This window comes from Sapajus apella, unplaced genomic scaffold (assembly GCF_009761245.1).
Source record: "Sapajus apella isolate SASKATOON/1434 unplaced genomic scaffold, GSC_monkey_1.0 scaffold87, whole genome shotgun sequence".
NCBI classification, from domain to species: Eukaryota; Metazoa; Chordata; class Mammalia; order Primates; family Cebidae; genus Sapajus; species Sapajus apella.
This window is the reverse complement of record NW_022437027.1, coordinates 6,320,528-6,341,579: the sequence shown is the minus strand read 5'-3', so window position 1 is coordinate 6,341,579 and position 21,052 is coordinate 6,320,528. Positions and strand designations below refer to the sequence as shown.

General features: G+C 37.3%; 1 protein-coding gene and 2 long non-coding RNA genes across 7 annotated transcripts in view; 1 reads left to right on the top strand and 2 right to left on the bottom strand.

The window, feature by feature from the left end:
• TBCK (TBC1 domain containing kinase) overlaps window positions 1-21,052 on the bottom strand; it is a 272,708-nt gene that overhangs the window by 31,676 nt on the left and 219,980 nt on the right. The window lies entirely within an intron of this gene.
• Window positions 385-11,563, top strand: LOC116534452. Its single transcript, XR_004261722.1, has 3 exons — window positions 385-395; window positions 5,808-5,815; window positions 11,501-11,563. It is a non-coding gene; the product is annotated as an uncharacterized LOC116534452 (long non-coding RNA).
• On the bottom strand, window positions 5,347-19,809 carry LOC116534451. The gene is made up of 3 exons (XR_004261721.1): window positions 19,799-19,809; window positions 16,422-16,424; window positions 5,347-5,834 (listed from the first exon to the last, which is right to left on the bottom strand). It is a non-coding gene; the product is annotated as an uncharacterized LOC116534451 (long non-coding RNA).

The window sequence follows — 21,052 nt, the reverse complement described above, 5'->3', positions numbered from 1 at the left end:
TCCACAAAGATATTCCTCAAGAAGAGCAACACCAAGGCACATAATCGTCAGATTCACCAGGGTTTAAATGAAGGCAAAAATGCTAACGGCAGCCAGAGAGAAAGATCAGGTCACCAACAGAAGGAAGCCAATCAGACTCACAGCAGATGTCTTGGTAGAAATCTTACAAGCTAGAAGAGAGTGGGGGCTGATATTCAACATCCTTAAAGAAAAGAACTTTCAATCCAGAATCTCATATCCAGCCAAAAGCTTCATAAATGAAGGGGAAATAAAATCCTTTATGGACAAGCAATTATTGTGAGATTTTGTCATCACCAGACCTGCCCTACAAGAGCTCTTGAAAGAAACACTAAGCATGGAAAGGAACAAGTACCAGTCACTGTGAAAGCAAACCAGTTGGCAAAGACCAAAAAATGCAATCAAGAAAATGAGTCAACTAACGGGCAAGAAAACCAGGCAGTAACAAAATGGAAGGATCAAATCCACACATAACAATATTAACATTGAATGTAAATGGCCTAAATGCCCCAATCAAAAGACACAGACTGGCAAACTGGATAAAAAGTCAGAACTCATCAGTGTGCTGTATTCAGTAAACCCATCTCACATACAAAGACACACACAGAATCAAAATAAAGGGATAGAAGAAGATTTACCAAGCAAATATGGAGAACAAAAAAAAGCAGGGGTTGTAATCCTACTATCTGATAAAATGGACTTCAAACCAACAAAGATCAAAAGAGACAAAGAAGGATACTACATAATGGTAAAAGGATCAATCCATTTTACCTAAATATATACACCCCCAACTATCCTAAATATATACACCCCCAACACAGGATTACCAAGATACATAAAGCAAGTTCTTAGTGACCTAAAATGAGATTTAGACTCCCACACAAAAATAGTGGGAGACTTCAACACTCCACTGTCAATATTAGACAGATGAATGAGACAGAAAATTAACAAGGATATCCAGGACTTGAATACAGGGCTGGACCAAGCAGACCTAATAGACATATACAGAATGCTCCAGCCCAAATCCACAAAATAAACATTTTTCTCAGCACCACATTGCACTTACTCTAAAATTGACCACATCATTGGAAGCAAATCACTCCTCAGCAAATGTAAAAGAACAGAAATCATAACAAACAGTCTATCAGGCCACAGTGCAATCACACTAGAACTCAGGATCAAGAAACACACTCAAACCCGCACAATGACTTGAAAACTGAACAACTTGCTTCTGAGTGTCGACTGGATAAACAATGAAATGAAGGCAGAAATAAAGATGTTCTTCAAAACCAATCAGAATGAAGACACAACATACCAGAATCTCTGGGACACATTTAAAGTAGTGTCGAGAGGGAAATTTATAGCAATAAATGCCCACCAGAGAAAAGAGGAAAGATGTAAAATCGACACCCTATCGTCAAAATTGAAAGAGCTAGAGCAGTAAGATCAAAAAAACTCAAAAGCTAGCAGAAGACAAGAAATAACTAAGATCAGAGCAGAGCAGAAGGAGGTAGAGACACAAAAAAACGCTTCAAAAAATCAATAAATCCAGGAGCTGATTTTTTGAAAAGATCGACAAAATAGACCACTAGCCAGATTAATAAAAAAGAAAAGGGAGAAGAATCAAATAGATGCAATAAAAAATGATAAAGGTGATATCACCACTGATCCCACAGAAATACAAACTACCATCAGAGGTTACTACAAACAGCTCTACTCACATGAACCAGTAAACCAGGAAGAAATGGATAAATTCCTAGACACTGGTACTCTACCAAGACTAAACCAGGAGGAAGTTGAAACCCGGAATAGACCAATAACAAGGGCTGAAGTAGAGGCAGCAATTAATAGCCTACCAACCAAAAAAAGTCAAGGTCCAGATGGGTTAAGAGCTGAATTCTACCAGATTTACAAAGAGGAGCTGGTTCCATTCCTTCTGAAACTGTATCAAACAATACAAAAGGAGGGAATCCTCACTAACTCATTTTATGAAACCAATATCATCCTGATACCAAAACCTGGCAGAGACTCAACTAAAACAGAAAACTTCAGGCCAATATCCATGATGAACATCGACACAAAAATCTTCAATAAAATACTGGCAAACAGATTGCAACAGCACATCAAGAATCTTATCTATCATGACCAAGTAGGCTTCACCCCGGGGATGCAAGGCTGGTTCAACATACGCAAATCCATAAATGTAATCCATCACATAAATGGAACCAAAGGCAAAAACCACAGGATTATCTCAATAGATGCAGAGAAGGCCTTCGGTAAAATTCAACAGCCCTTCATGCTAAAAACTCTCAATAAACTAGGTATTGATGGAATGTATCATAAAATGATAAAAGCTATATATGACAACCCTACAGCCAATATCATACTGAATGGGCAAAAGTCAGAAGAATTCCTTTGAAATCATGCACTAGAAAAGGATGCCCTCTCTCACCACTCCTATTCAACATAGTATTGGAAGTTCTAGCCAGAGCAATCAGGCAAGAAAAAGAAATAAAGTCTATTCAATCAGGAAAAGAGGAAGTCAAACTGTCTCTATTTGCAGATAACATGATTGTATACCTAGAAGGCTCCATTGTCTCAGCCCAAAATCTTCTCAAAGTGATAAGCAACTTCAGTAAAGTCTCAGGATACAAAATCAACGTGCAGAAATAACAAGCATTCCTATATACCAATAACAGAGAGCCAAATCCAGAGCGAACTCCCATTCACAACTGCTATGAAGAGAATAAAATACCTAGGAATACAACTAACAAAGGATGTAAAGGACCTCTTCAAGGAGAACTACAAACTACTGCTCAACGAAATAAGAGAGGACACAAACAGATGGAGAAACATTCCATGCTCATGGTTAGGAAGAATCAATATCGTGAAAATGGCCATACTGCCCAAAGTAATCTACAGATTCAATGTTATCCTCATCAAACTACCAATGACCTTCTTCACGGAAGTGGAAAAAATGACCTTAAACTTCATATGAAAACACAGAAGACCCTGCATAGCCAAGACAATCCTAAGCAAAAAGAACAAAGCCGGAGGCATCATGCTACCTGATTTCAAACTATACTACAAGGCTACAGTAATCAAAACAGCATTGTACTGGTACCAAAACAGAGACATAGACCAATGGAACAGAACAGAGACCCCAGAAGAAACACCACACATCTACAACCATCTGATCTTTGACAAACCCAGCAAAAACAAGCAATGGGGAAAGGACTCCATGTTTAATAAATGGTGTTGGGAAAACTGGCTAGCAATGTTCAGAAAGCAGAAACTGGACTGGACCCCTACCTGTCACCTTACACTAAAATTAACTCCAGATAGATCAAAGATTTAAATATAAAACCTATCACCATAAAAACACTAGAAGAAAACGTAGGCAAAACCATCCAGGACATAGGCATAGGCAAGGACTCCATGACTAAAACGCCAAAAGCAATGGCAATAAAAGCCAAGATAGACAATTGGGACCTAATTAAACTCCAGAGCTTCTGCACAGGAAGAGAAACAATCATTAGAGTGAACCAGCAACCAACAGAATGGGAGAAAATTTTTGCAATCTACCCATTTGACAAAGGGCTAACATCCAGAATCTACAAAGAACTAAAACAGATATACGAGAAAAAAACAACCCCATTCAAAAGTGGGTGAAGGATATGAACAGACAGTTTTCAAAAGAAGGCATATATGAGGCCAAAAAACATGAAAAAATGCTCATCATCACTGGTCATTACAGAAATGCAAATCAAAACCACACTGAGATATCATTTCATGCCAGTTGGAATGGCGATCACTAAAAAATCTGGAGACAACAGATGTTGGAGAGGATGTGGAGAAATAGGAACACTCTTACACAGTAGGTGGGAGTGTAAATTAGTTCAGCCATTGTGGAAGACAGTGTGGCAATTTTTCAAGGATCTAGAAATAGAAATTCCATTTGACCCAGCAATCCCATTACTGGCTATATACCCAAAGAACTATAAATCGTTCTACTATAAAGACACATGCACACATATATTCATTGCAGCCCTGTATACAATAGCAAAGACCTGGAACCAACCCAAATGCCCATCAATGATAGACTGGACAAAGAAAATGTGGTACATATACACCATGGAATACTATGCAGCCATCGAAAATGATGAGTTCCTGTCCTTTGTAGGGACTTGGATGAATCTGGAAACCGTAATTCTCAGCAAACTGACACAAGAACCGAAAGCCAAGCACTGTATGTTCTCACTTGTAGGTGGTTGTTGAACGAGAACACGTGGACTCAGGGAGAGGAGCATCACACACTGAGGGCACTTGGGGAGGTACGGGAGAGACAGCGGGGGGTGAGGAGGTAGGGGAGCATGGGGAGGCATAACATGGGGAGAAATCCTACATATAGTATGAACCTAAAGTAAAATAAATAAACTAAAGAAAAAAAAAAACAACTAAAACACCTTCAGAGGTTAAAAAAGACCTCATCAGAACCACCTTTGGCAAAACTTCTTCACTACTACTGATCAGAAACTGTAGGGCTCAGATGAACGGGTGATAGTAGGGTAGCCTGAACAATCAATTTCTATATGTTAGCTGAAAAAATTGAGGTAAAACATATATAATATAAAATTTCTCCATTTAAGCATTATTAAGTGTAGAAGTCAGTGGCTTTAGTACATTCGCAATGTTGTACAACCATCACCACTAGTTATTTCCAGTTTTTTTTCATCATATCAAAGAGAAACTGTACTCCTTAAGCATTAATTCCCATTCCTCCCTCCCCTAGCCCCTGGTACCACTAATCTACTTCCTGACTCCATGAATTTGCTGCTTGTCAATATTTTATATAAATGAAATTATACAACATTTGTCCTTTTTATATGTGCTTATTTTACTTAGCATAATGTTTACAAGTTTCATTCTGCATTATGTATCAGAACTTCATGTCTTTTTATGGCTGAGCATTAACTGTATATGTTACCTCTTGATTATTCATTTATCTGTTGATAAACACTGGGTTGTTGCCACCTTTGACTATTGTCAATAATGCTACAGTGAACACTGGTGTACAATATCTGTTGAAGTCCCTGTTTTCAATTCTTTTAGGTAAGCAACTAGGAGTCAAATTACTGGGTCATATGGCAATTCCATATTTGCTTTTTCAGGGAACAATCCCACTATTAATGCATCAAGGTTCTAATTTCTCCTCATCCTTGCCAACAGTTGGGTATGAAGAGGTACCTCACTGTGGTTTAATTTTCATTTCCCTAATGATTAATGATACTGATTATCTTTTGCATGTGCTTATTGGCCATTTGTGTATCTTCCTCAGAGAAATGTCTACTAAAGTCCTTTGTCCATTGCTTAATTTCATCGTCTTTCTGTTGTTAAGCTGCAGGAATTGTTAGTGAACAGACATACAACTGATTTTTACATATTGATTTTGTATTCTGGTGTTAAGTCCTTATCAGGTATATGATTTACAAATATTTTCTCCCATTTTGTGGGCTGTCTTCTCACTCTCTTCAAAGTGTTCTTTGAAGCACAAATTTTTACTTTCAGAAGTCCACTTTACTCTTTGTTGTCTGTGCTCCTGGTGTCATGCTTAAGAAACCACTGTCAAATCTAAGGTTATGAAGATTTATCTCCACATTTTCCTCTAAGAGTTTTATAGCTGTAGCTTTTAAATTTAGTCTTTGGTACATTTTGATTTAAATTTTATATATGGCTTAATGTAAGGGTCCAATTTCACTCTTTCGCATGTGGATATTCACTTTTCCCAGCACCAATTGTTGAATAATCTATCTTTTCTCATTAAATAGTCTTGGCGCCTTTGTCAAATATCAATTTTACATAGATGTGAGGGTTTATTTCTGGGATCTCAATTTAATTCCATGGTCTGTATGTCTATTATGATCCCTGTACCATCGTTTTGATTACTATACCTTTGCAATAAATTCTGAAATCAGGAAGCATGAGTTCTCCGACTTTGTTCTTCTTTTTCAAGATTGTTTTGGCTATTGTGGGTCCCTAGAAATTCCATATAAAATTTAGAATAGATTTTTAAATTAAGAAATGCAACTGGGATTTCTACAGGGACCACATTGAAGTTATACATTGCTTTGGGTAGTACTGTCATAAAAACAATATTCTACCAACATGTGAACATGGGATGTCTATCTAGATCTTAAATTTCTTTAAGCAATATTTTATAGTTTCAGTGTGTAAGTCTCACTCCTCTTTGGTAAAATTAACTCATTAGTATTTTATTCTTTTTGATGCTATTGTAAATGAAATTTTTAATTGTCCTTTTTGGATTATTCATTATTAACATATAGAAATACAGCAAATTTTTTTTTGTGTTGATTTTGTATGCTGCAACTCTGTTGAATTCCTTTATTGGTCTAACAGGTTTTCTTTCTTTTTTTCCTTTTTGGTACAGATTCTCAGGATTTTCTAAATATAAGATTACATCATCTCCAAATGGAAATAGCTTTACTTCTTCCTTTCTATACTGAATTGGATAATGTTTGCCCCAAAATTCATGTCCTTTCCAAAGCCTCAGAATGGTGACCTTATTTGGAAATAGTGTAGGTCCCTACAGTGAGGTCATATAGGAGTAGGCCCTTAGTCTAATATGACTGGTACCCTTAGAAGGAAGAGGAGACAGAGAGACAGACAAATACAGGGAGAACACCATGTGATGACAGAAATAGATACTGAGGTAGCTACAAGACCAAGAAAAACAAGGATTGATGGTCACAACTTGAAGCCGGAAAGAAGCAAGCAAGGATCCCATTCAGAGTCTCAGAGGAAGCATGGCATCACTACTGATATTCTCATTTCAGACATTTAGTCTCAAAACTATTACAGAATAAATTTTTAATGTTTCAAGGCTCCCTGTGTGTGTGTGTGTGTGTGTGTTTGACAGCAGCCTTAGGAAGTTCCTATCTATTCCAATTCTGGTATCTTTCATTTCTTTTTCTTGCCTAATTGAGCTGGCTAGCAGTAACATCAATCTTTCTCAGTCTTCCAACACACTGAAGAAAAGGGGACACTTCCAAATGTATGCTATGAGCTGAGCATTGGCATACAGACAAGAAAAGAAAACTACAAGCCAATAGCCCTGATGAATAGTGATAAAAAAATTCTAAAAAAATTCCTTGGAAACTGAATTCAGCAGTATATTGAAAGAATTATATACCACGATCAAGTGGAATTTATGCTAGGGAATGCAAGGTTCAACATACAAAAAGCAATCATTATAATATACCAAATTAATAGGAGGAAGCAATAAAATAATCATCTTACTTAATGGGGAAAAAGAATTTGAGAAATCTCAATACCCTTTTATGCTAAAAACACTCATTAAACTAGGAAGAGAAAGAAATTTCCTCAATAAAATACATATATGACAACCCAGCTAACATCATATTCAATGATGAAAGGTAGGAATCTTTTCCCCTAATGTCTGAAAGAAGACATGGATGTCCACACTTTTGCCACTTCTATTCAACATAGTACATTTTCTACATTTAAATATATATTTCTATGAAGGAATGGAAGATTGGCTCAAATTCTAGAACTTTTTTATTACCATCATACATAAAATAGTATTAAATTTACATATATGTAAACAATAGTACTAGAAAATAAAATTAATATTGGATGTTGAGTACTCACAAGTATCAGGCTCTGCAATGAACTATATATACCTAATCTAAAAATCTTCACAAGAATTCTATGAGGTAAATATTTTTAGCCCCTTTTATGATGACTTAAAATAAATAATTTTCCCAAATTAACACAGCTGGTAAGAAACAGAATACAGCAACCAATGTAGGTTGACTGAAAGATTCATGTATTTAGATACTACCCTTATCCAAGTAACAGTCAGGGTACAAATTAGCCCTCAGAATAAATTGAGGGGAGCTTACTTATCAAGATATTAATTATGAAGGTACAGGTGATATAAGAATCATAAAAGATACTGCAGCAGAGCTATTGCCATCCCTAGAGCCAGAGGGACCAGGGGTTGGTAAAAGTGTTGTGGAAAGAAGGCTTCCTGGAGAGAAGTGTTACCCTTCAATAGAGGGACAATCCAACCTGAGATAATTCTGTAAGGAAGGACCCAGCAGGAGAAATATTCTGACCCCATTCTCTTCTATAACTTGCCAGAGCTCCTGACTGGTTAACAACTGGGAGCCAGAAGACATGGAAGTGAGCTTCCTGGGGTGAATAAGGTAAAAAAGGACGGAGAATAGATCTATGAGGGGAAGTGGGGCAAAGAAAAGGTATCTAGGACAACCACGGATACATAATAGAATTCCAACAAGTATACCTTAAATTGAGATGCTTCCAAATTAGTGGGAGGGAAAAATAATAGTAAGGCTTACAGATCTGTACAGCAGACAAAAAGATATAAAGTACAAGCAAATAAATATGTAAAGTTCTCTTTTGCCCCATGCTGAGAAAAGTATTAAAGACACATTGCTATACAAATGTTTAAAACAGTTTCTTGAAATGATTTCCTAATGTGGTATTGAAGCGTAATAGCTGAGCATATAATTTGTTCAGTAGTTGTGTATAAGAAGTATAAATGAGTGTGGAGGATGTAAAGAAGAAAGCATTTATAATAGTATCTGGTTTCTGATAAGTACGACATTAACTTATTTAGAAGGTGATGGCTCTTTATTTATTGCTATTAGTATCATATTTTTATTCATGTGAATAGTCGTGTTTCCAGATTTCCTTCATATTTTAAACTTTTAAATTTACTGGCACTTTGGCAATATAGTGTTCTATATAATGTCTTGTACATCATAGATAATGTATTTAATTGATTATTTAATTAAAGAAATTAGTTACCTGTTGACTTATATACACATCTTTATCTTTCTGGTAAAATTAAAATGAACAGAAACCTAGAGTTTAATACAATGAGTAAGATGTTTGAAAACATTTGGCAAACTTAAGAAGATAATTATACAGGGTCTATTCATTAGATATCATCTTTAAAATGGTTAATGTTTTATGAAAATAGAGCCCTAAGCTTATTAGCACATACAGCATAAAAGTTTATTTCTGGTCTTGCTTTCACACACTGGAAGAACCACTGTAATCTGTGAAAGTCAGAGTAAACTTGTTTTAGAAAACAGGGTAAGTGGCAGCATTCACACTCAAAAGGCTTCCAAGCTCACTGAGTTAAGGGTATGACTTAAAGAGTCATACAGCCTGGTGTTTCAATCCTGGCTCTGACACAGGCAAATAAGATTAACTTTGAGTCTAAGTTTTCTTGTATAAAACAATAGCTCTGCAGAGGATGGCAGGGGGCCACAGGTATAGTTGCTCTGGCAGTGGCAGCTCACGTGCTGTGGTAGGAAGCACTCCAGTGGGAGGCACCATAGGTAGGCAGTTCTGTTAGGATTTCTTCTTAAGGCCGTATAATACTTGGAACCTAAACATGTGATTTTAAATGTTTATCTGCACTATAATTGAAAGTTGAGATTTTTTAATGGAATAATATAGCAATAAAGATTAATGTAGCAGCCGCAGCAGTAATATTGTGGTAGTAAAAAAAAATAATTTAACAATTTACATCAAAATAATATAGATACTATGGCTTTAGTAAGAGGTTGTCACATAAATTCAAGAAATGCAGAGAACCCTTGTGAGATACCATGTAAGACAACCATCCCCAAGACACACAGTCATCAGATTCTCCAAGGTAGATGTGAAAGAAAAAATCTTAAAGACAACTAGAGAGAAGGTGCAGGTGACTTACAAAGGAAACCCCATCAGGCTAACAGTAGACCTTTCCACAGAAATCTTACAAGCCAGAAGGGTCTGGAAGCCCATTTTCAATATCCTTAAAGAAAAGAAGTGTCAACCAAGAATTTTATATCCCACCAAACTAAGCTTTATAAGGAGAAGAGAACTGAAATCCTTTCCAGACAAGCAAGAGCTAAAGGAGGCTGAGTGCAGTGGCTCATTCCTATAATCCTAGCATTTTGGAAGGCCAAGGCAGGCAGACTGCTTGAGCCCAGGAGTTTGAGACAAGCCTGGGAAACAGAAAGAGACCCTGTCTCTACAGAAAAAAAAAAAAAAAATTAGCCAGCTGTGGTGGCATGCACCTGTAGTCCCAGCTACTTAAGAGGCTGAGGTGGGACCATTTAAGCCCAGAACGTGGAGGTGGCAATGAGCTGAGATTGCATCACTGCACTCCAGCACGGGAGACTGAGAAAAAGGTTACTTAAAAAAAAAAAAAAAAAAAAAAAAAAAAAAAAAAAGCTAAAGGAATTTGGTACACTTGCCTTACAAGATCTCCTAAAGTAACTGCTAAACTTGGAAATGAAAGAGCTATGAAGGAGCCTTACAAGAGCTCCTAAAGGCAGTGCTAAATTTTGAAATGAAAGAGTGACATTTCTCACCATAAAAACACACTTAACAATACAACCCACTGACACTATAAAGCAACTATACAATTAAGTCTAAATAACAAGCCGCTAAAAGCATAATGATAAGACCAAATCCTCATACATCAATATTGACCATGAATGTAAACAGGCTAAATGCCTCGATTAAATGGTATAGAGAGTCAAGCTGGATAAAGAAGCTAGACTCAAATGTTTGCTGTCTTCAGGAGATCCATCTCAGAAGTAACAGCAATAGGCTCAAAGAAAAAGGAATGGAGAAAGATTGATCTGGCAAATAGAAAAGAAAAACAGCAGGGGTTGCTATTCTTTTACCAGACAAAACAAACATTAAAGCAACAACAATCGAACAAAAAGGAAAACATTACATAATAATAAGGGCCTCAACCCATCAAGAAAAGTTAACTATTCTAAGTATATATACACCCAACATTAGAGGACCAAGATTCATAAAAAAAAAGTTCTTAGAGATGTATGAGGAAATACAACCACACTGGGAGACTTCAACACCCCACTGACAGTGTCAGATCATAAAGGCAGAAAACTAACAAATATTTTCTGGATTTAAACTCAATACTTGACCAATTAGACCTAATAGACAACTACAGAACACTCCATCCAACTATAAAATACATATTCTTCTCATATGCACATGGCACATACTTTAAAATCAATCACATGTTCAACTATAAAGAAAGATTCAACAAATTAAAAAAACTGAAATCACACCAAACACATTTTCAGACCACAGCATAGTAAAATAGCAATCAATACTAAAAAGGTCTATCAAAACCATACAATTACATGTTAACCTACTCCTGAATGACTTTTGGGTAAATAACAAAATTAAGGCAGAAATAAAACATTATTTGAAACTAATGAAAACAGACATAACATACCAGTTTGGGACACAGCTAAAGTTGCATTAAGAGGGAAGCTCGCGGCACAAAATGCCTAGGTGAAGAAGTTAGAAAGCTCTCAAATTAACAATCTAGCATCATACCTACAGGAACTAGAATAACAAAAACAAATGAACTCCAAAGCTAGCAGAAGAGAAATAACCAAAATCAGAGCTGAACTGAATAAAACTGAGATGTGAAAATCCAGACAAAGGATCAATAAACCCAAAAGTTGGTTCTTTGGAAAATGAAACAAGATTGAAACTGCTAATTAGATCAACAAAGAAAAAAGAGAGAAGATCCAAATAAACCCAATCTGAAGTGACAAAGGTGATATTTCAACCAACTCTACGAAAATAAAAAAGACCACCAGAGAATATTATGAACACCTCTATGTGCACAAATTAGGGTATCTAGAAGACATGGATAAATTCCTGGAAAAACATAGCCTCCCAAGATTTAACAAGGAAGAAATTAAAATTCAGAACAGACCAATAACAAGTTCTGATATTGAATCAGTAATAAAAAGCTTACCAGCCAAAAAAAGCCCTTAACCAGATGGATTCACAGCCAACTTCTCCCAGACATACGAAGAGGAGCTGATGCCAATCCTATTCTAACTATTCAAAAAAAATCGAGGAGGGGAGATTGCTCTGCAGCTCATTCTATGAAGCTAGCATCATCCTCATAACAAAATCTGGCAGAGAAACAATGAAAAAAGGAAACTTCAGGGAAATATACCAGGTGAACATGGAAAAATCTTCAACAAAATACCTGCAAACCAAATCTAGCAGTGGATCAAAAAGCTAATGCACTAAGATTAAATAGGCTGTATTCCTGGGATGCAAGGTTAGTTGAACACAAATAAATTAATAAATGCAATTCGCTAAACAAAATTAAAAAAACATAATCATCTCAATATATGCAGAAAAGGTATTCAATATATGTGAAAGTCTTCTTGATCACCTCAATAAATGTAGAAACTGTCTTCAATAAAATTCAACATCCCTTCATGTTAAACATCCTCAACAAATCAAGCATCAAAGAAACATACCTCAAAATAAAAAGAGGCATTTATGACAAACCCATAGCCAACATCATAATCAACAGGCAAAAGCAGACGCATTCTCCTTGAAAACTGGAACAAGACAAGGATGACTGTCCTCAACACTGGTATTCAACAGAGTACTGGATGTCGTAGCCAGGGCAATCAGGCAAGAGGAAGAAATAAAAGGGATCCAAATAGGAAAAGAGGAAGTCAAATGATCTTTCTTCACAGATGATATGACTGTACCTAGAAAACCCTAGAGACTCTGCCAATAGACTTTTAGAACCAATAAGCAATTTCAGTAATGTTTCAGGACACAAAATCAATGTAGAAAAATAAGTTGCATTTCTATGTATCAGTAGCATTCAAGCCAAGAGGCAAATCAAGAACACAAATTCATTTACAATAGCCACAAAACAAAAATATCTACGAATATATCTAAGCAAGAAGGTGAAAGAGCTCTACAATGAGAGCCATGAGATACTGCTGAAAGAAATTACAGACAATACAAACAAATGGAAAAATGTTCCATGCTCATGAAAAGGAATTGTATTAGTCTGTTCTTGCACTGCTATAAACAACTGCCTGAGACTGGGTATTTATAAAGAAAAAAGGTTTTGTTGGCTCACAGTTCTGCAGGCTATATGGGGGGCATGGCTGAGGAAGCTTCAGGAAATGTACAATCATAACGGAAGGTGAAGGAGAGGCAGGCACGTCCTACATGGCTGGAGCAGGAAGAAGATAGCAAAGGGAAAGGTGCAAAAGACTTTTAAACAACCAGATCTTCCAATAACTTACTATCACAAGAACAGCAAGGGGAAAATCAGCCCCCATGATCCAATCACCTCCCACCATGCCCCTCCTCCAACACTGGGGATTACAATTCAACATGAGATTTGGCCAGCAACACAAATTCAAACCATATTGGGAAGAGTCAAGGTTGTTAAAAGCAAAATACAGATTCAACATTATTCCTAAGAAAATACCAATATCATTTATCTCAGAATTAGAAAAAACTATTCTAAAATTCATATGAACCAGAAAGAAGACCAAATCATCAAAGCAATCTTGAGCAGCAGAACAAAGCCAAAGGCATCACACTTCCTGACTTGGAAGTATACTACAAGGCTACAGTAATCCAAATAGCATGGTACTGGTACAAAAACAGACACAGACTCATGGAAAATGATAGAAAACCCAGAAATAAAGCCAGGCATCAACAACCACTTGATCTTTGACAAAGCCAACCATAATACACCATGGGAAAAGAACTCCATAGTCAATAAATGGTGCTGGGATATATTGCTAGCCAAATGTAGAAGATTGAAACTAGACCCCTTCCTTTCACCATATAAAAAAAAAAAAAAAAAAAAAATTCAAGATGGATTAAAGACTTAAATGTAGGACCTAAAGCAATAAAAACCACAGAAGAAAACCTAGGAAATGCCATTCTGGACATTGGCCAGAAAAGGATTTATGACTAAGTCCTCAAAAACAATTGCAACAAAAGAAAAAATTGACATAAGAGACCTAATTAAACTGAAGAGCTTCTACACAGCAAAATAAATATCATCAGAATTATCAGACAACCTGCAGAATGGCAGAAAATTTTTGCAATCTATCCATCTGACAAAGGTCTAATATCCAGAGACTATAAGGAATTTACACAAATTTACAATTTAAAAAATTCCATTAAAAAGTGGACAAAGAATATGAATGAATACTTTTCAAAAGAAGAAATTCATGTAACCAACGAACATAAGGTATAAAGCTCCACATCACTGATCATTAGAGAAACGCAAATTAAAACCACAATGAGATACCATCTCATGCCAGTCAGAATGGTGATTATTAAAAAGTCAAACAACATATGCTGGCAATGTTGAAGAGTAAAAGGAACACTTTTACACTATTTGTGTTAGTGTAAATTAGTTGAACCACTGTGGGAGACAGTATGGCGATTCCTCAAAGATCTAGAAGCAGAAATACCATTTGACCCAGCAATTCCATTACTGGGCATATACCCAAAGGAATATAAATCATTCTTTAATAAAGATACATGCACACACATGTTCACTACCCCACTATGCACAATAGCAAAGACATAGAATCAACCTTAATGCCCATCAATGATAGACTAGTGGTATATATACACCACGGAATACTATGCAGCCATAAAAAGGAATGAGATCATGTCCTTTGGAGGGACACAGAAGGAACTTGAAGCTGTTATCCTCAGCAAACTAACACAGGAACAGAAAATCAAATATGGCAGTGGGAGCTGAATGATGGAAACACATGGCCACATTGGGTGGGTGAAATAACACACAATGGGGCCTGTTGGGAGAGTGGGGGAAGGGAGCACATCAGGAAGAATAGCTAATGGATGTTGGGCTTAATACCTAGGCAATGGATGGATCTGTGCAGCAAACAACCATTGCACACACTTACTTATGTAACAAACCTGCACATCCTGTACATGTAACTTGGAACTTAAAAGCTGAAGAAAACAAAAAAAGACAATCCACAGAATGGGAAAATATATTTGCAAACTAGGCATCCAACAAAGATCTAATATGCAGAATCTATAAGAAACTTAAAAAGCAAAAAAAACACCTCAATTTAAAAATAGGAAAAAGACATAAACAGATGCATCTCAAAATAAGAAATAAATGCCACTGACAAATACATGAAAAAAATGCTCATCATCACCAATCATCAGTGAAATGCAAATCAAAACCACAATGAGATACCATCTTGCATCAGTCAAAAAGGCTATTATCAAAATGTCAAAAAACAAGAAAGGCTGGTGAGGTTGCAGAGAAAAAGGAACACTTACACACTGCTGGTGGAAAAATAATTCAGTTCAGCCATTATGAAAAGCAGGGTGGAGATCTGTCAGAGAACTTCAAACAAAACTACCATTTGACTCAGCAATCCTACTATATGATATATACCCAAAGGATAATAAATTCTTCTACCAAAATACATACGCATGTGGATATATATTGCAGCACTATTCACAACAGCAAAGACATGGAGTCAACCAAGATGCCCATCAACAGTGGACTGAATAAAGAAAGTGTGGGACGTATATACCATGGAATACTATGCAGCCACGAAAAGAATGAAGTTGGCTTTTGCAAAAAAACATGGGAGCTCCTGGAGGCCATTATCCTAAGTGAACCAGTGCAGGAACAGAAAACCAAATACTGCATGTTTTCATTTGTATGTGGAAACTAAACAATGGGTACTCATGGACACACAGAAGGGAACAATAGATAATGGGGACTCCTTGAGGAAGGAGGGTGGGCAGAGAGACATGGTTTGAAAGGCTACTTATCAGGTGCTATGCTCACTACACTGCCTGAAGGGATCATTTGTACACAAAGGATCAGCAACATGAAATTTATTAACAAACCTGTACATGTGCCCCTGGAACCTCAATTAAAAAAATAAAAAATAAATAGAAAAAAATATTTGAGACTGGGTAATTTATAAAGAAAAGAGGTTTAGTGGGCAGCGGCAAGATGGCTGACTAGAAGCAGTGTTCTGAGGCTCCTATAGAAAAAAACCAAAATAAGCCTGTGAATCCTTCACTGGCAACTAACGTATCCAGGTTCTCTCATCAAAATTGACTAGAAGGCTGGCATGACCCACAGAGAGAAAGAAGAGCAGTGTGGTGTGGTGGTCCACCTGACATCCACATGGGAAAGAGGAACCTCCTCCCCCAAGCCAAGGGAGGCGGTAAGTGAGCCTGCTACCCAGCTGGGGAAACTGCTTTTCCCATGGAACTGCAACCCTTGGATCAGAAGATACACTGGCGAACTCATGCCACCGGGGCCTAGAACATGCATATTCTTACAGCCTCTCAGCTGGAATCTGCTTAAGCCTAGGTACCCTTGAGGGGAGGGGCAACCAACACCAGCTAAGGCTGCCTGCTGCCTAAGCCATTTGATTTCCTTGGGGAAGGGCAGAAGCCAACACTGGGACTTGCAACTGCTTAACACCTGAAACTCCCTGGGTGGGGGAAGTGCGGCACCCATTTTGATAGCTCTAGACTGCATTTTTTCCCCTGCTGTAGCCAGGGAGGCTGGACTGCTTGGGCCCAAGACTTGTCCCCATAGCCCAACACACTGGCTGTGGCAGTCTGCAGCTAAAGTGCCTCTCAGGTCTAAACCTGACCCATCCTTCCTCAGTTGACAGCGCTTCCCTGCAAGATCTCCAATAACTTCAGCCAGAGGCTCAGGGACAGAATTTGGATCTTCCTGGGCCTGAGCTCTTGGTGGGGGGGTGGCCTCACTCTATGCAGACCAGCAGACTTAGCTTCTCCTCCTGGTAGTTCTGAGGAATCCACGTAGACAAGTGGGTTTCCCCCAGTGAAACACACCCTCTCAACCAAGGGACAAAGTGCTTCATTAAACAGGTCCTGCTCCCTGTGCCACTCAACTAGGTAAGACCATCCAACAGGTGTTGTCAGACACCTTATAAGAAGTAATCCTACTGGCATCAGGTTGGTGCCCCCCAAGGTCAGAGGTCCCAGAAGAAGAAGTAGGCACCCATCTTTGTTGCTCTTCAGCCTCCTTGAGTGAAATCTCCAGACACAGGAGCAAATAAGATGAATAGGGCCTGAAGTGAACCCCAAGCAAACTGCAGCAGCCCAAAAGAAGAGGGACCTTCCTATTGAAAGAAAAACAATCAGAAATTGACAACAGCATCAATAATAACAACAACAAAAAGATCCCCATAAAAACCCCATCCAAGGGTCAGTAGCCTCAAAGACTGAAACTAGATGAACTCATGAAGATGGGAAAGAATCAGTGAAAAAATACTGAAAACCCCCAAAGCCATAGTGCCTCCTCTCCTCCAAATGACTGCAAGTGTCTCTCCATAAAGGTTACAGAACTGGACAGAGGATCAAATGGACAAATTTACAGAAGTAGGCTTTAAACGATGGGCAATAAAAAAAACTCTGATGAGCTAAAGGAACATGTTATAATCCAGTGCAAAGAAGCTAAGAACCTTCATGAAAGGTTAGAGAAATTGCCTAACTAGAATAGCCAGTTTAGAGAGGAACATAAATGACCTGAAAGAGTTGAAAAACACAGCATGAGAACTTCGTGAAGAATACACAAGTATCAACAGCCACATCGACCATGTGGAAGAAAGGACATCAGAGTTTGAAGACTACCTTGCTGAAATAAGACATGCAGACAAGTATAGAGAAAAATGAATGAAAAGGAATGAACAAAACCTTTAAGAAATATGGGACTTCATAAAAAGACTGAACTTATGATTGATTGGAGTACCAGAGGAGACAGAGAAAATGTAAACAAGCTGGAAAACACACTTCAGGATATTAGTCAGAAGAACTTCCCCAACCTGGCAAAACAGACCAACATGCAAGTCAGGAAATACAAAGAACATTGTTAAGGTACTCCATGAGAAGATCAACCCCAAGATACACGGTCATTAGATTCTCCAAGGTGAAAATGAAGGAAAAGCTGTTAAGAGCAGCCAGAGAAAAAGGCCAGGTCACCTACAAAGGGAAGTCCATCAGACTAACAGCAAACCTTCTAGCAAAAACTCTATAAGCCAGAAGAGATTGGGGGCTAATATCCAACATTCTTAAAGAAAATAATTTTCAACCCAGAATCTCATATCCAGTCAAAGCTTCACAAGTGAAGGAGAAATAAAATCCTTTCCAGGCAAGCAAGTGCTCAGAGATTTCATTACCACCAGGTCTACCCTGCAAGAGCTCCTGAAAGAAGCACTAAATATGGAAAAACAAAAACAAAAACAAAAAACAAAAAAACACAAAACCTGGTACCAGCCACTGCAGTAACACATCCGAAAATAAAGACCAATGACAGTAGGAAGAAACTGCATCAGCTAGTGTGCAAAATAACCAAATAGCATCATGATGACAGGATCAAATTCACACATAACAATACTAACCTTAAATGTAAATGTGCGAAATGCCCCAATTAAAAGACATAGACTGGCAAATTGTGTAAGGAGTCAAGACTCATTGGTATGCTGTATTCAGGAGACTCAAATTATGTACAAAGACACATGCAGGCTCAAAATAAAGGGATGGAGAAAAATTTACCAAGCAAATAGGGGGAAAAAAAAGCAGTGTTGCAATTCTAGTCTCTGACAACAGACTTTAAACCAACAAAGATCACAAAAGACAAAGAAGGGCATTAGATAATGGTAAAGGGAACAAGAGCTAACTATTCTGAATATGTATTCACCTTATATAGGAGCACCCAGATTTGTAAAACAAGTTCTTAGCAACACACAAAGAGACTTAGACCTCCACACAGTAACAGTGTGGGATGTTAACACCCTACTGTTAGTATTAGACAGATCAACAAGACAGAAAAATAACAAGGACATTCAGGACTTGAACTCAGCTCTGGATCAAGTAAACCTAGTAAACGTCTACAAAACTCTCTCCAAATCAAGAGAATATACATTTTTCTCAGGGCCACATGGCACTTATTGTAAAATTCGACCACATAATTGTAAGTACTCCTCAGCAAATGCAAAAGAAATGAAATCATAACAAACAGTCTCTCAGACCACAATGCAATCAAATTAGAGCTCAGGATTAAGAAACTCACTCAATACCATATAATTTCATAGAAATTAAACAACCTTCTTCTGAATGAATCCTGGGTAGATAACAAAATTAAGGCAGAAATCAAGAAGTTATTTGAAACCAATGAGAACAAAGAGACAACGTACCAGAATCTCTGAGACACAGCTAAAGCACTGTTAAAAGGGAAATTTATAGCACTAAATGTCCACATCAGAAAGCTAAATGGATCTCAATTTGACCCCCTAACATCACAATTAAAAGAGCTAAAAAAGGAAGAGCAAACTAATCCAAAAGCTAACAGAAGACAAAAAATAACTAAGAGAAGAATTGAAGGAGATAGACATGAAAAACCTTCCAAAAAAAAAAAAAAAATCAACCAATCCAGGAGCTGTATTTTTTTTTGAAAAAATTAACAAAATAGACTGCTAGCTAGATCAATGAAGAAAAAAGAGAGAAGACTCAAAAAGACCCAATAAAAAGAATAAAGGGGATATAACCACTGACCCCACAGAAATACAAACTACCATCAGAGAATACTATAAACACCTTGATGCAAATGAACTAGAAAATCTAGAAGAAATGGATATATTCCTGAATGTATACACCCTACCAAGACTAAACCAGGAAGAAGCTGAATCCCTGAATATACCAATAACAAGCTCTGAAATCGAGGCAGTAATTAACAGTGTACCAACCAAAAAAAGCCCAGGACCAGACAGATTCACAGCTAAATACTATCAGAAATACAACGAAAGCTGGTACTGTTCCTTCTGAAACTATTCCAGACAATTTAAAAGGAGGGACTCCTCCCTAACTCATTTCATGAAGCCAGCATCATCCTGATATCCAAACTGGGAAGAGACACAACAAAAAAAGAAAACTTCAGGCCAATATCCCTGATGAATATCAATAGAAAAATCCCCAATAAAATACTGGGAAACTGAATCCAGCAGCACACATGAAACGTATCCACCACAACCAAGTTGGCTTCATCCCTGGGATGCAAGGCTGGTTTAACATATGCAAATCGGTAAATGTAATCCATCACATAAACAGAACCAAAGACAAAAACTACATGATTATATAAATAGATGCAGAAAAGACCTTTGATAAAATTCAACATCCATTCATGTTAAAAGCTCTCAATAAACTAGGTATTGATGGAATATATCTCAAAGTAATAAGAGCTAATTATGACAAACCCACAGCCAATATCATACTGGATGAGCAGAAGCTGGAAGCATTCCCTTTGAAAACCGATACAAGACAAGGATGCCCTCTCTCACCACTCCTATTCAACATAGTATTGGAAGTTCTGGCCAGGGCAATCAGGTAAGAGAAAGAAAGCGTATTCAAATAGGAAGAGAGGAAGTCAAATTGTCTCTGTATGCAGACAAAATAATTTTATATTTAGAAAACTACATAATCTTAGCCCAAAAACTTCTTGAACTGATAAGCAACTTTAGTAAAGTTTCAGGATATGAAATCAATGTGCAAAAATCACAAGCATTCATTTACACCAACAATAGGCAGGCAGAGAGCTGTATCATGAATAAAATACCTAGGAATAAAGCTAACAAGGAATGTGAAGACTTCTTCTCTCAAAGAAGTAAGAGAGGACACAAACAAATGGAAAACATTCCATCCTCATGGATAGAAAGAAACAATATTGTGAAATGGCCACACTGCCAGATTTACAGATTCAATGCTATTCCCATCAAACTAACAGTGACATTCTTCGCAGAATTAGAAAAAACTATTTCAAATTTCTTGTGGAATCAAAGAAGACCCCATATAGGCAAGAAAATCCTAAGAAAAAAAAAAAAAAAGCTCGAGGCATCATGCTACAACTCCAAGCTATACTATAAGGCTATAGTAACGAAAACAGCATGATACTGGTACCAAAACAGACATATAGACCAATGGAGCAGAACAGAGACCTCAGAAAAAACACCGCACGTCTACAACCATCTGATCTTTGACAAACCTGAAAAAAACAAGCAATGAGGAAAAGATCTCATATTCAGTAAATGGTGCTGGA